At 39.4% G+C, this 15433-nt stretch overlaps 1 non-coding gene across 1 annotated transcript; it reads left to right on the top strand.

Moving 5' to 3' along the window:
* Positions 1-11203: 11203 nt before the first annotated feature.
* LOC127205457 (small nucleolar RNA SNORA31) lies at positions 11204-11330 on the top strand. The gene has a single exon (XR_007832664.1). It is a non-coding gene; the product is annotated as a small nucleolar RNA SNORA31 (small nucleolar RNA).
* Positions 11331-15433: the final 4103 nt, after the last annotated feature.

Below are 15433 nucleotides of genomic sequence, written 5' to 3'. Positions count from 1 at the left end.
TAAAAAAGCAGTAATAATGCCAGCATGATCCTTTAAACTCGTTTATTGAGAAAATGAGCCACCTCAAGGCCAATTTCCTCACTGTTACAACTAACAGTAGCAGCAAGGGGAGAAAAATAACAGACTCTGTGAATGGCTCTCCTGATGGTGGTAACCAACTAGATTACTACCCTTTAGAGCTAACAGTTTATGGGACACTTACCATGGTGTGACATGGTTATATTTAGTGGGCAATTACTTTAACAGGTGCTATTTTGGGTGCTAAGCATGTAGGACCATTTAATATTTACTAGATTACTAGCATCTCTGTTTCATAATAGAGAAAAATAAAATGAGTATTGAGATGTGTAATCTTTGTTGTCAACTTGACATACATGGGAAAAGGAAACCTCAAACAAGGAGTCATCTTCATCAAATTGCCCCACGGGCATGTTGAGGGGGAACACTTTCTTGACTGCCAACTGCTGTGAGCAGTACCATCTCTGGAAAGACGGGTGTGGGCTGGACAAGGAATGTGGCTGAGTAAGCCAGTAAGCATAGTTCCTTCATGGTCTCCACTTCAGCTCCTGTCTCTAGAGTCCTTCATTTCTTGAACTCCTGTCCTGGCTTCTGTCTTTGACAGACCAGAACCTATCAGCTGAAATAAACTCATTTTCCCCTAAGTTGCTTTTGGTCATGGTGTTTATCATAGCAACAGTAAGCAAATTAAAGTTTATTGGCCAGTAACATCCATTCCTTAATCCAAACCATTACCTCACACATGTGTTGAATGGTGTTAAGTGCATATTACATAATAAGAACACAGGAGTCACTAGAAGTACACAAGTGTACAAAGAACAGTTTCCTTGTAAGATATTTAAGCTGAATTTATCCAGTTGTGGAAACAGCTAACTGTAACAGAGTGGCTAATTAAGAGCAAAGTGTTTGATCTGAACTAGACATAGACAAAGGAGATACATCAGGGGAATCTTATTGAAGATGTGATACTTGCGCTGTATTTTTGGAAAATAGAGAGCACTTGGCTTTCACTAAGCACTTGACCAATTAAGAGGTGATGGGTGGAAAACCTTTTACTTAGAAGAGTCCTAACAAGGCAACCCAGTGTCCTCATTGTCCTCACTATAGCATATGTGAAAGATGGTGCCAGGAAAAAGAGAGCTATTTAAAAAAATGTCTGTCTTGGCCAGGCAGTAGTGGTGTATGCCTTTAGTTCCAGCACTCCACTCAAGAGGCAAGGGCAGAGGCAGGAAAATCTCTGAGTTCCAGGCCAGTTCTGTCTATGGAGTGAGTTTCAGGACAGCCAAGGTTAATGGAGGAAATGTGTTTCAAAAGCAAACAAAAATTTCCTATCTTTTTTGAGGCTGAATAAAACTCCCTTGTGTATATGAGCTTCTGGCTATTGTGGATGGTGTAACAACAAACAGGAACTTGAAAGAATCGCTCTGTGATGTTGACTTGGGATCCTCTGGATATATAAGCAGGAGTGGATAGCTAAACCATATTTATTTTTATTTCTATTTCTATTTTTAGTACTTTCAGGAAAGTCCACACTGACTTCAACAAAGGCTTAAAATTCTATCAGCAATGTTTGAGGTCCTCTTCTCTATATTGTCACCACTGTTCATTATCCTTTGTTTTCATCATATCGTTTTCTCAATGATAGCTACTGTGACTCGAGGGAATGAGATCTCAGTGTAGTTCATGTTTGGACTTAACCTTTGGCTAAGGATGTTAAACAATTTTCTGATATGTTTATTCAATATTTGAAGTATTTTTATCTCTTCCTCTATTTCAGCAGATCACTTGGCAACATATGGAAATCTTGATTGACAGTTATTTACTTTCAGGGCTTGAAGTAGTATATCATTTCTTTTCTTTTTTTTTTTTTTTTAAGTTTTCTACTTCTTTTTTTTTTTTTTAACTTTTCCACTTCTTTTTTTTTTCCTTTTTTTATTATTAATTTATTCAAATTACATCTCAGTTGTTAGCCCATCCCTTGTATCCTCCCATTCTTCCTTCCCTCCCGCTTCCCCCCCATTCCCCTCCCCTATGACTGTTCCTGAGGGGGACCTCCTCCCCTTGTATATGCTCATAGGGTATCGAGTCTCTTCTTGGTGACCTATTATCCTTCCTCTGAGTGCCACCAGGCATCCCCATCCAAGGGATATGGTCAAATATGGGGCACCTGAGTTTGTGTAAAAGTCAGATCTCCTTTTCCACTATGTGTCCCTCAGTAGAAGAATGGATAAAGAAACTGTGGTATATTTACACTACTCGGCTATTAAAAACAAGGAATTTCTGAAATTCGTGGACAAATGGATTGAACTAGAAATTATCCTAATGAGTGAGTTCACCCAGAAGCAAAAAGAGTTAAATGGTATATACTCACTTATATCGAGACACTAGTCCAAGGGGTACGTCCTCATGAAAAACTTTACCTACCAGGAAAGTATATCATTTCTTGTTTCCTGGGTTTGCGGATTGCTTCTGAGCAGTCTCACGATGTTCTGATGAATTTGCCTTTACAGTTGGTATTGCCCTCCAGCAGATTTGCATAGTGTGTCTATGTTTTGAAGGCAGAGCTTCAACTCTAGTGTGTCATGGAGAAGTTCTTCCCAGAGATTCACCTATGTGTATTTAAATGTCCCTTGTCCTTAGACTTCCTTTTTAAAAACTTGGATCGAAGAAAGCTTTGTGTCATTGAACAGCAGTTCATTTTCTATTCCCTTAGTTTCTATCTCCACCTCTTCTGTCTTGTGGATTTTTTGTTTGGTCTCCTGATTATACACCAGCAATCCCTGAAAGGTGTGGTCATGCTTTTTTATTTTTATTTATTGCTATCTATATGTAATAGTTCATCGTCTTTGAGCTCTTCCCCTGATAAACTTTATTCTGTTTGATCTGGCCTATAATTATATAATACTTTTTGCTGTGAATTTTATTTGAGCTTTCCATTTCTAACACTTACTGGAGTCTTCTTTCCAAGCTCCAATTTCCTTGTTTACTTTCTTTCCACATTGTTTTTCTTTCTTTGCTTTCTTGTTTGTTTCTTTGTTTCTTTGACCTGTTTCAAAATTTCATATCCAGTTCTAGAATTGATTTGCTCACTTGGCTTCACCTCCGCCTTATTTATATCCTTTTTAAAGTCACTGCTGATTTTTATGTAGATTTCCTTGCATAATGAAATTTCTTGTATTACTGTGTTTGGTTTGCCTATTTGTTGATATGGATATCTCTTTTGTTTTTTCCTTGGTAAAGGAGAAAGTACTTTTAGTTAGAGATGTGGTTGCTGTGGCAGCAACTATAGAAAACCAAACAAGGTATAGAAATATATTCAAAGTTGTTAAAGGCAACTGCTTCACTGCTAATGATCATAGAACAGAGAATTTCATGCCATATAGAACATACACTGAGGCTTGCATAAATTTAGCTCATAGCAGTTAAGTATCTGATATCTGTCACAGATGTCTTCATCTTAAGAACATTTTTCTTTGCATAAGGGGAAGCCATACTAGACACATTGAGCTGTTGAGGCAGTGAATGGGGCAGGTTCTTTCATGCTCTGGAAAAATGCCAGTTTGTAAACTCTGGCATGGCTGGTGCTTTAGATAAGGGTATTTATTGGGTGTGTTAGGTGTGTGGGAAAAGCAATCAGCACTGGGATGTGAACTGGGTGGCCAGAGTCCCCACTTCAAATCTTTCTCCGTATTAAATATTGCTGACAAGATGAGGCTGGAGACACAGCAATTAACTAGAGCTTTAGAGTCCTCGGTTCCATTAGTAGTGAGACTCAAAGAAGATAAAGGACTCCAGAGGTCAGGCCACCTTCTGGTCCCAAACTTGACTTGACACTATCAGATTCTGCTACAGTAATCCTTGAGTGAATAGGTTCCACTCCTATGCATCAAGATTGTGACTACTGATCATTGCCTCCTTCACTGTACAAGCTGAGCCTCCTGTTGCCTGAGTGTCAGTGTCAAGCCATACAGAGGCCACATAGACTGTCCCCAGATCCCCTGACTGGTGACTACTCCTGGTTTCCAGGCTCCTATACTATAGAATCTTTCTCTTAAACACCAGACATCTTCTGATAATGACACCTGGACGTACATCTCTGAGACAAGGAATAGAGCAAACATCCTTTCTGATGCTGATCAGTCTCTAAAGAGAAACTAATATATTACAACTGGACTCAAGGCTGTGGAAAAAAAGGGCTTGTCCTGTAGCTAAGACCTCCAGTATTCTTTCAGTGAGGTCTCCTGACTTACCATATCCCTGAGGCTTTTGTTTGCCAGCCCTGTTGCCATCAGTGAGCTAGATTGGAGTAAAGTCCTGCCCACTCTTTCTCATTACACACATCCCATGTGTCTCTGCACATTTCAGCTGTCTGATCACCTTGTGTGGGAGTTGCAAGACTTCTCTAGTGATTGGCTTTGGAATAGTATATATCTTTAGATATTCTGACTCTGTTCACCCACTGTGTCACAACAAGTCAACTTCTAATGTGATACCTTGACCTAGAAGTCTTATTTAAATTCTGGAGAAAGGAGGCAAGAGAAAAATTTAGTGTGGAGAGATTATGAGAGGGAGTCAGAAAAAAAGGAAGAAAGGGCGCATGTACCCTGGTGCCTCACATTTGACCATGTCCCCTGGAGGGGGAGACCTGGTGGCACTCAGAGGAAGGACAGCAAGTAGCCAAGAAGAGACTTGACACCCTATGAGAATATACAGGGGGAGGTAATCCCCCTCAGGAACAGTCATAGGGGAGGGGAATAATGGGAAAATGGGGTGGGGGGAGGGAAGAATGGGAGGATACAAGGGATGGGATAAACATTGAGATGTAACAAGAATAAATTAATAAAAAAAAATAAAGTCCTTTAGGAAGAGAAAAAAAAAAGAAATATGATCAGTTCTCTTCAATAGTTTTATTAAAGCAGCCAATGTCAAAAATGATTGCTATGGAATTACTTGAAAGAGATTTAAAGGGTGGGAATCTGTTGCCTGTCATGAAAAGAAAATGTATAGAAACAAAGACGTCACACAGGAAACAGGGGTTAGAGGTACAGAGAAATAAGAGTGTAGGATTCCCCTGAGTCACTTGAAGGAGGAGCAGCTTTGAGATGTAAGAAGCTGCTGAAAGGAGGTAAGCTCCACCTAACCAGCTGCCCCAGGAGAAGACTCCTGGCTCCCTGTACCCATATGCAACACAGAAAGACTGACTAGGTGGCAGATGAAGCAAAATACTTAGGTGGAGCTCTTGTGTAGTAGATAAGCTCCAGAACGGCAGAGCCTGTGACATTGTTTAATTTGAGAACATAATGGGGAAGAAATATTAACTAGAACAGTTTTGACTCTAAACATCTGACAATTAAACAGACTCCAAAATAGATTCCAATATGAACAGATTGCTCATAGAAATAGAAATACAAATAGCTCACAAACGGGAAAAGATAGGCAACCTTGCTGAAAATAAGAGGAACACAATTTAAAGCTCTGCTCAAATACCACTTTCCATGTACTGGAACCCCTTGTTTGGAATGGTTCATAATAATATAAATGGATATTGTGTGTGGAAAATTATTTGGTAATATTTATCTAAATTTAAGGATTTTTTCAGTATTTAAGTGTTTATTATCTCAAATCAGTGATATATACTTCTATAAATATCTTATAGGCAACTAGTACTTATGAAGAATTACACATAAAATATTTCATGAAGAGATTGTATGTGAGAACCAAAGTTCTAGTAGCATGCAAGTGATTAAACAAAAGGTGATTTAAAAGTCTATCCAGCCATTGGAGAGAGAGGGGAGAGAAAGAGAGATGGAGAGGGAGAAACAGAGAGAGGGAGAGGCATGTCCAAATTATAGTCTAACTTGAAAAGTGCAGTGAAAGGTAAAGGTCACATCTATAATACCCTACCAAATATATGTACATGTGGTGATTTGAGAAATGTATGCAATAGGTTTATGTATCCAAACTCTTAGTCCCTAGCTTACAAGCCTATTTGAAAATATGGTAGAACCTTTAGGAGACAGAGCCTTGATGGAAGTAGTATTCCACTGGGTGAGGGTTTCAGAGTTGAGCTTCTTGCCCTACTCTCTCTACTTTATGTTTATAGTTGAAGGTGTGATCCGTTAGTTTTCTGCCACTGCTGGCATGCCCCATCCACCATTGTGGACTCTACCTCTGGAACCATAAGCCAAAATAAACTCTCTCTTCCCTAAGTTGCTTTTGGTCTGGTGCTTATCAAAGCAACAAAAGTAACTACTATTGTAGCTAAACACACACAATTATGCATTGTATTTGTAGGCATTTATACAAATGTGTGTGTCTATATTTTATAACACATCTATGCATAAATATGTGAGAAATTTAAGGCATATTATATTCAAAATGGAATCCCCATATTGAAAAGAATGGTCCAAAAGATTTTTGCAACTATATATCCTTGTTGCATTTGAGTTTTAATGCCATGTATCTATTGACTTGATAATACATTTTAATTTTTTAAATTAAAATATACATAGCAGTATGGCTTTCTTACTTAGATTGAAAGCTATCCTTGTCACTTGAAACAATAAAAAAATGAAAAATTAAAGGTAATTTGTAAGAAAGTTTAATGATCTTCTCAAATTTAGAGATAAGATGTCCCCCTTCTGTCTTTCAGAAACTTGAAGAAGTCTTGCAATTAACAATGAGGAAGGTAGCCTTTCTTTTTTACCTGCACTCAAAATAACATCAGAATTTTGAAGGGTAGAAAGAACAAAAGGATTAAGTGATAATAAACTGAGAGCAGAGATATAGTGATAGCTCAGAATGCTACAGTTTGGGATCTGGCTTGAGCAGCCAAAGAGGACATGTCAAAGGCATGGATGAATGACAAAGAAATCCCCGTCAGCATCTCAGGAATACTAAAAGACTGCTTCAGTGAGGGTGAATCTGTCAGTCCACACAGAACAGTAAAAGGGAGCTGATGGAGTAGTTTCCAAGGTGTGCAGTGGCTCTGGTTGAGAATGGCTAATTGAAGAACACATTAATGCCTTTTGAGGCAAAGACACAAGGCAATGTGTTGATATGCCCATGGATACTTTGTTGACACAAATGGAAACATCCCGAACTATTAGCAAGAGACAGAAAGCAGAGAGTGACATAAACAAAAACTCCAAAGTTTCTTTGATGGTGAGGAAGAGACTGATCCTAGAGATGGCCTGTGATAGAGGAAAACTATACAATCAAATGGTGTGAGCGCCATTGTCTCCATAAGACCTGATTCCAGTTACCAATAACCTCACTCTACCGCTTGCCTTGGGTCTCACTGCTCCAGCCAAATTGCTATGCCCCAGACTGAAGGAGATATAAACCTGTTTTTATTATGATCCCAAGTGTGGGGTTGAAATGGTCTTGTGAGAGAACAGGTGATGTTAATCCACTAGAGGACCAACCACCTAGTTAGGCAGCTTGATTGTTGCCAACAGAAAAGATTCCCCCCTAGCCCCCCTCGCACCCCCTCCCCCCGTGAACAGACTCTGGGAGGAGATATATAAATGAGCTGAAAACTGGAGGCAGAGCCTTTTGAGACTTCAGACAGTTTTGACTGTCCATCACGTCACTTCGAGACGCTCCAGGAGAGAACGACTTGAGGGAAGGCTTTGGAGCTGAGTGAGGTTCCAGATTCTGGTTACTCCAGGTTCCAGAAGAAGAAATCCTACTGATTATGCCAGGAGAATTGTTCTGATATCCTTATAGTTTTGTTATTTTGTTTCCTAATCCTCTCTTACTATTGTTTTGGTTACTTGGGTTATAAGTGACGTACACTCGGTTAATAAGTTGTAATAAAATATATTGCTTAAGAAAATTGAGCCTATGCCAGACTCTCTTGCGAAATGCTTCCAGGTAGCTGTTCCTCTTCCCAGGAAACTCTTCTGGACAGTTGCAAGTTTCTTTCAAGTCTTTGCTAAAATGTTACCACCTGTGAAGTTTACTATCAAAAGGGGACTTAACACAGAACCAGCACCCTTCATCTTGCTTTTTTTATCACCTGGAATTTATCATCTTAATAATCTCTCTTAATTCTTCCCATTCGTAAGAATGGTTCTTTGATGGTAGAAGGTACATCTTTTTTCTTCCTTCTTTTCATTTTTGAGTTTATCCTATAGTCGCGTCATTTCCCCCTTCCCTTTCCTCACTCAAACCCTCCCATCTACTCCTCCTTGCTCTCTTCACATTCATTTTTTTTCAGTCTGGATATATTACTTACATGTGTGTTTTCAGCACTGATCAGTTGGTGTTGCATAACCAATGGGTGTGCTCGCACCTGGAGAAGGCTATTTCTCCTACTCTGAACAGTCCCTAGTTGCCTATAGCTCTTTGTGTAAGGTTGAGACCTTGGGGGCTTTTCCCATCTTCTTTGGCAGATCTATTATTGTTGTCTTTGTCAATCTCAACTTCAGGTAGGCCTTTGTTAGACTTTATGGGGATCATCTCTGACATTACCAGAAGACACAGTCTTACAACGCACTCCCTGATCCTCCAGCTCAGGCCAACTCCTCTTCCAAACAGATGGCTGAGCTTTAACTGTGGGAGTTGTTTTGTAGATGCAACCAATGGGACTGAGCTCCACAACTCTGTATTTTGTTTGGTTGTGGTTTTTCTTACTTGTCTCCATCTGGGGCAAAGAAAATTTTCTTCAAATGTAGTTCAAGATTATGTTGGTTTAGTAAAGTGACGGTTGTAGGTTCTCTTTGAAGATCCATGACTTCGCTCCCTTAGGTGGCTGGCTAGATTTCCAATATCCGTAATGATTTCCCTCTTGATGAACAGATGATCTATCCAATTAGGGACCTGCTGGTTGCCACCAAGGTATGTGTGCCACTATTGTATCCTTAGGGATATCCTGCCATGTTGGTCATGGTGACTCATAAGCATCACAGCTGGGTATGACTGTTACTTTTTTCTCTCCTTTAGAAGCTTGCATGGTGTCTTTTAGGACCATGAAAGCCAGTCCTGAGGGAGGAGGCCATCTTTCAAGTGATGTTTTTCCTTCCTCTTTTAAACTGCTATGTGCTTAGTGACTGGAAAGAGTGACTACAAATGCTGAACAGTTAATAAATGGTTATGATTAAATGGACTTATGTTTTACATAGGGATAAAAAGTAGATGTCTCAATTCCAACTTCTTTCCCATGATGGAATATACATACTGATTTCAAATAATCTTTATTGTCAGCAACAAAGATGAAAACATTGTGCTTTGGAGCACAATGCACTCTGAATAATTTTTTTCTTGTATTTCTGTGGATATGGAGCAGTTGTCAAGTGCTGAGCACTGCACCAGTGAAGGAGATGGAAAGCCAGTCGGAGCCAGCCTCTACTCTGAGGGATTTCATCTTCTTGAAGGAAAACTGAAGACAGTATAAGACTCAAGCAAAATTCAAGTGCAAACAAAATGGGGACAAAGTGTTTCCCGAATCCAGAACATAATCTTGTTACCTTCCAAGAGAAAGATCAAGAGTAAGGCTTTAGGCTAAGCATGGCCCCTTGGGCTTCAAGCATGCCTTAGGAACATTAGCCTGGAGGAGAACAGTGGTAAGCTTATGCCAGGACCAAATGAAGGTGTATGCTGGAAGCCTTGGCCTGTGTCAGACACCAAGCTCTTGATCTATGAGGGAGGTTCTCGAACACTTTTTCACATACAAGGAAACTAAGACTCAGAGAAGTCACTGAGTTCAGGGCAGAGCTGGATTCTGAAACTAGGTGGTGGGAGTGCTCAAGCCCTAATCTGAGTAGCTGGACTCTATTGATTGCTTACCTCTGCATGAAGAGGACGTGTTAAGAGTCTAGAACAGAGTTGGTGGAGTGAGTGACAGGAAAAGATGAGTTTCAAAGTGTCTTTCGAATGAAGCTGTAAGGGCTGTGCATCCTGAGCTTTCAGCACAGGACTTTTCTTTCAAGGCACTGGAGAAAATGACACAATCTGTCTCAAATTTTAAAATAAGAGCCAACAGCAATGTGAAGAGGAGAAGGAATGAATGGTGGCCACCTGCATTGCTGGAACAAATGAAAAGAAACATTGGGTTGATGTGAGGAAATTCAAGTGGAAGTACCTCAGGTCACGAGAGACAAAGATCTGAGTCCTCTTTTCAGTGAGATACAGTAAGTGGTAGGTAAATATACACTGAGAATTATTGCAACCAATTTCATTTTTTATATTCACCAATGTCAAATAATCTTTATTGTCAGCAACAAAGATAAGAAATATAAATTTAAGTAGTTTCCTGAGCACATGTGAAAATTAAATGTTCTCCTGTCTAGCCAGAGATTTCACTACCTATTGGTGAACTCGATTTATCAATCTCATTAAAATCACTGCAGTAAAAGATGTGCGTGCATTTCCTGAAACTGCTTAATGAGTTTTATGGGCTTTTATGGAGAGCTTTACCTGAGTCTAGTAAATTTTCTATAAAAATTTCCTCTGCTATTTGTCCCCTGGGACCTATATTTTTATAAAGTTATTTTAAACTGCATCTTTGCCTATTGGAATATTTGCTCACTGGCATCACATTACTTTTTCCTGCATTCTTCTAATCTCTGCAGCACACAACAGTAATCATCAGGGGGCATCCTGCAGCGGTAGTGATGGACACACGGTCCTAGAAGGCAAAAGAAGGCTTCTCATTGCTTCCCTACTAAGAACTGGAAGACATCACTGGACTCCCAATGACTGTTTTGTGTTTTTATCCAGAAATAAAGAGGGCCTATTAGGCACTTGCTAATATTCTGCCATCATGTATCCTATAACATATACAGTGACTCCATTATTTGAACCCTTGGAAAACTACTGAGATGAATTAGCCACATCCATGTCTCAAAGAATTTTAGGTTTAAGTATTATAAACGCAACAATTCTTATTTTAAAAATCAATACAATAACTCAAGAACAATAATGTCTCAAAATGACCTTTACCTTTAAACCATTTAAATTCATTTGTAATTATCAGTACTTCTTTTATATATTGTCTGATGGTCTTACTGTGTTTCTGGATCTGTCTAGAATTCACTATGCAACTGATGCTGGCAGCAAATTTGCTGTGATCGTCCCGTTTCAGGCTCCTAAGTATTGGGATTGTAGAAGTGTACCACTGGTCCTGGCTAGATAGTAATCCTTCAAGCTTTCAAAAACAAAACAAAACAAAAAAAGACTCCTGCTTCCACTTATAGACCTTGAGTAGTTTGTGGCTGTTCTTTTGGTTTGCACTAGGATGTTAAAGAAACTGCTCCCTGTGCATCCTGCCTGTCTTTGTGGTCCAGACTGAAGCGAGGGGTGCATCGATAGGGTTAAAAAAAAAAAAAAGCTGCCAGAGTAATAAAAGCAAAGCAGCAAAACCCAGGCAGTATCAGGAATCTCATTTGGTCTTCAGTATGATGACACTACCTTAGTAAAAAGATATCAGAACCCTACAAAACAATGGCGAACTACCAGCAGACTTTGAGTTTCCTGCAGTCTTGGCTTTTATATTGAAAAAACAAAAAGACGAGAAGACAAAAATGAGAATTATTTGTCATCATCAGGTGTAATATGGAGCACTCTGGGGGGTGGGCAACTAGATGTGTTTGGGACTCATTGACCTCTATTAACCAGTGTCTGCAGACCCAGGAAAAGGACAGGTCTCTGCAGAACACAGAGGATATTTTTGATGAAACACTGCAGGAGAGCAGCCTTGGGGCAACTTTGACAGGCTGCCTTACATACATTTTTTTAAAGTCTTTATTGGAAAGGCACTGTTTCTAGCAAAAGCATGTCTAGAGTCCTGCTGGCAAACACAGAGGCAGCTATGGAAAAGCTGCAACCCGCTTTCTACTAACAGAGAAGTGCTCATTGTCCCCCACTGGGCCCAAAGGACCAAGCTGTCAGCACAGTTGAGACAGACATCTCTGCAGCTGAGCTTTAGGATTGTGCAGAGCATCATACCCCTCCCTCAGGACAGCACAACCACCTGCTCTATTGTGTGTTCTTTAGCCTACACACAAAAAGCCAAGGTTCCCTTCAAGGCCTTTTCTGAATATTAATGACACCAGTGAAGCCAAGAGCCAGTTCCCCTGATTCACTGCTGCTGAGACATCACTCTTGCCATCCATAGTCTCTTCCGATTAGTCCATGGCATGGCCACTATTCAGTACTCAATAAATGTTTGTTTAAATGACTCTGTGGTGTTCTAATAGCTAATTAATTTATTGGCCTATGACTAACCGAATAGCTGCCACATGACAAATGTTAATGAATTCTTTATAAGTGAGCAAACTGGCAGAAAGTCTGAAATGCTACCAAGGGTCAGGTTCACTCACCAAAGGCAGAGTAGCATTACAAAGGTGATGAAGATACTATGCTATTTCCTGCCTCAGCTGCTAAATGGTTCAATAGAGTCTGTGGCTCACTCTGGATAGTATCCCTGCACTGTGTTCCTTTAATGTAGCAGTTCTCAAAGACAAGCAACATCGCCTACTAGGAATGGAACTCTCATTGCCGTTTCAGCCTGCTATTAGAAACTCTGAGTAAGATTAGCAATCTGTGCTGTGACAAGACCTCTTTCTCTGTCCCCAGGGAGTCTGTGTTCTTTCACACTGTAGACTACTCCCTTTTCAGGAGCTTTGCTTTCTTTCTATCTGTTGATGAGTTTCAGCAGAAGATTTTAGGTGATTAGTTTTTTTGTTTTGTTTTTTTTTGTTTTGTTTTTTGTTTTTTTCATCCCAAGGATATTTTAATGTTTAACAAGGGGCTAAGAAAAGCAACATTAATGATCAATACCTAGGTCTAGCTGCAAAAATTGAATAGACAAACAGATAGATAAAAGATGACAGATGGCAGATAGATAGATAGATAGATAGATAGATAGATAGATAGACAGACAGACAGACAGACAAATTGTTTCTAGGCATGTATTCTTTCTCAGACCAAACAGTTTCAATGGCTTCCTATCTGATACAAAGAGAGGGGTCAGACAAAAAGTGGCTATTTTGTGTTTAGACTTTAGATCTTAAACAAAGATGAGGCCCTCAGTCAAGATTCACCTGTCAGATAAATGGACTTATTTTTGATCAGTAGAACACTGTAAGTAGTAGCATGACATATAGAAATTTGAATTGTGAGGGTTCCTTCAAACATTGTAGCCTCCTGCTCTGTGGCATGTATTTTGTTGTGATAAGCATCCAATGAAGGCAAACAGCTGCTCTCTTCCTAAGTCACCGGGGGCACCGTCATTCTTCAGGTATTTCTCTCATCTTACTGACCCACTGTAGTGTATGCAAGCAAGCTCCTGCCTTTGTAGGCATTTGTGTTAATGATGCACACTTTGCATGAATTCAACTCCATCGATTCAGGAGGCAATGGTGTCCTGTAGTGACCCATGCAGGGAAATATGGCACCAATACTGATGAAGCAGCTTGCCTCCATCTTAGGCTTAAAAGCCATCTTCTAATAAAGACAAACTAGGCTTATTCCTGGTTTTGTTTAAAACTCTCTTTCTCAAGGATTAGTCTATGTCTTGCCCATAATCTCAAGCAAAAAATGGCTCTGTATTGCCTGTTCCAGGAAACGGCAACTATACCTTTGTTTCAAAAGGCTATATGACCACCTATGACTACCTTGTTATGATTACTTGTTGTCACGACTGCCTTGCTATGCCCACCTGGCAATCATGTCTTTGTTTCAAGAGGTCATTACGACTAGCTTGTTATGTTTATGTTCAGTTCATGTAATGCCACTTATTTTGCCCAGCAAATCCCCCATTTGGAAACCTTCTACTCGTGAGCTATAAAAACCTTTTCTTCCTTCTGTACAATGCTGATTTCTTGAACCCCACTTTTAAGGTGAGATAGCCCAAGTACACAAATAAAAAAGCTTGCTTTAATTAATTTGGCCATGATGACTTGAGGTGGTGAACTTTACCCCTGAATCTTTGGGATTAACATATATGAAATTATTCATTTCTCCTTCAGTGACTAAAAGTATGAAGGTACTAAGGTGGGCATAGTGTTAAACACCTGTTATCCCAGAACATGGAGTGGTAAGGCAGGAGGATGAGAATTTGAGGCCAGTGTGAGCTACATAGTAGCTTATAGTGTCTCAATAGATAGATAGATGATAGATAGATAGATAGATAGATAGATAGATAGATAGATAGATGATAGATAGATAGATCCAACAGCAGAAAAAGAACAAAAACAAAATCAATGAATATGACATCACTATGAGTATGGGTTCATATGGAGATTTTTAATGTTTAAAAATTTTTAACGAGTTTTTCCTGTCTGTTTAGCTAGGTCTGAAGAATTGATTCCATTTCGTGGAAAGTCCTTGACATACTGACTTCCTTTCTAAAATATGCTATTTAATATGCTAATGAATTTTGTCAAGTTGCAATATCTTTTTTCCAAAACTTTAAATAAGTATTTTATTGGAAACATTTTTCATGTTTAAAATTGAATCACAACGTTCACTTTATTTCGTATTCATTTGATTATGAGAGTGGCCATTTTTAACCAAGCATATAATAAGACAAAGCGAATTATAGCTGGTCCATTTAATACTATTTCCCCCATGAACATGTCAGAAATATTTTACTGCTTATGTTCTTATTGTAGTATACATAATACATTGATAGCTAACATTATAAAACATGTTACCCATCCCCATTACAAATAACTTACCTCATCAAATATTTCTGCAAGTCTTTAAGCAAATGAATCAAACAAATCAGTCTAGCCTCTGCCTTTTTTCCCACTGATATTTCTCAGGCACCTGTGTATTGCTCTGTGTTTATTTCATTAGGGATCAGAAGGGATTTAAATTTGTAAATCCCGATAGTCACTCTAAAATAGAGGTTGAGGAATCAGTCTTGTTCATTATAAAATACAGAGAAAGGCTTAAGGACAGCATACCTCTATCCCAATACTTGTTAGTTAGTAGTTAGTTAGTTAGTTAGTTAGTTATTGTGTCTATATATGTGCATGCCCTACACCTAACTCTGTGTGTGTGTGTGTGTGTGTGTGTGTGTGTGCATGTGTCTGTGTGATGTGTGTTTGGGCCACAGCATTTGTGTGGGGGTCAAGGAATGACTTTGTGGAATCAGTTCTCTCCTTCCACCTTTACATTGGCTCTGGCAAGTAAACCTCGGTTGCTAGACTTACACAGCAAGCCCCTTTAGGCTTTGAGACATCACAGCAGGGCTAACATTTATAATTCCATGCCAAAGTAATTGCTTATTTCCCTCTGTGCTATCCCTTTAACTAAAATAGGAGGGTATCGCTGTGCACGAAGAGAACATAGATCTACACATCTGTCCACACCTGGTCACTGTCCTTCCTCAGCAGGAGCTCTCTACTTCACTGTGCCTGTCAACAGCTGTTCTGAAGACCACTCGCCTGTGAAGGCAACA

Source organism: Acomys russatus, chromosome 21, assembly GCF_903995435.1.
Source record: "Acomys russatus chromosome 21, mAcoRus1.1, whole genome shotgun sequence".
Classification (NCBI taxonomy): Eukaryota; Metazoa; Chordata; class Mammalia; order Rodentia; family Muridae; genus Acomys; species Acomys russatus.
The sequence above is the reverse complement of the archived record's forward strand: the minus strand, read 5'-3'. Positions and strand labels throughout refer to the sequence as shown.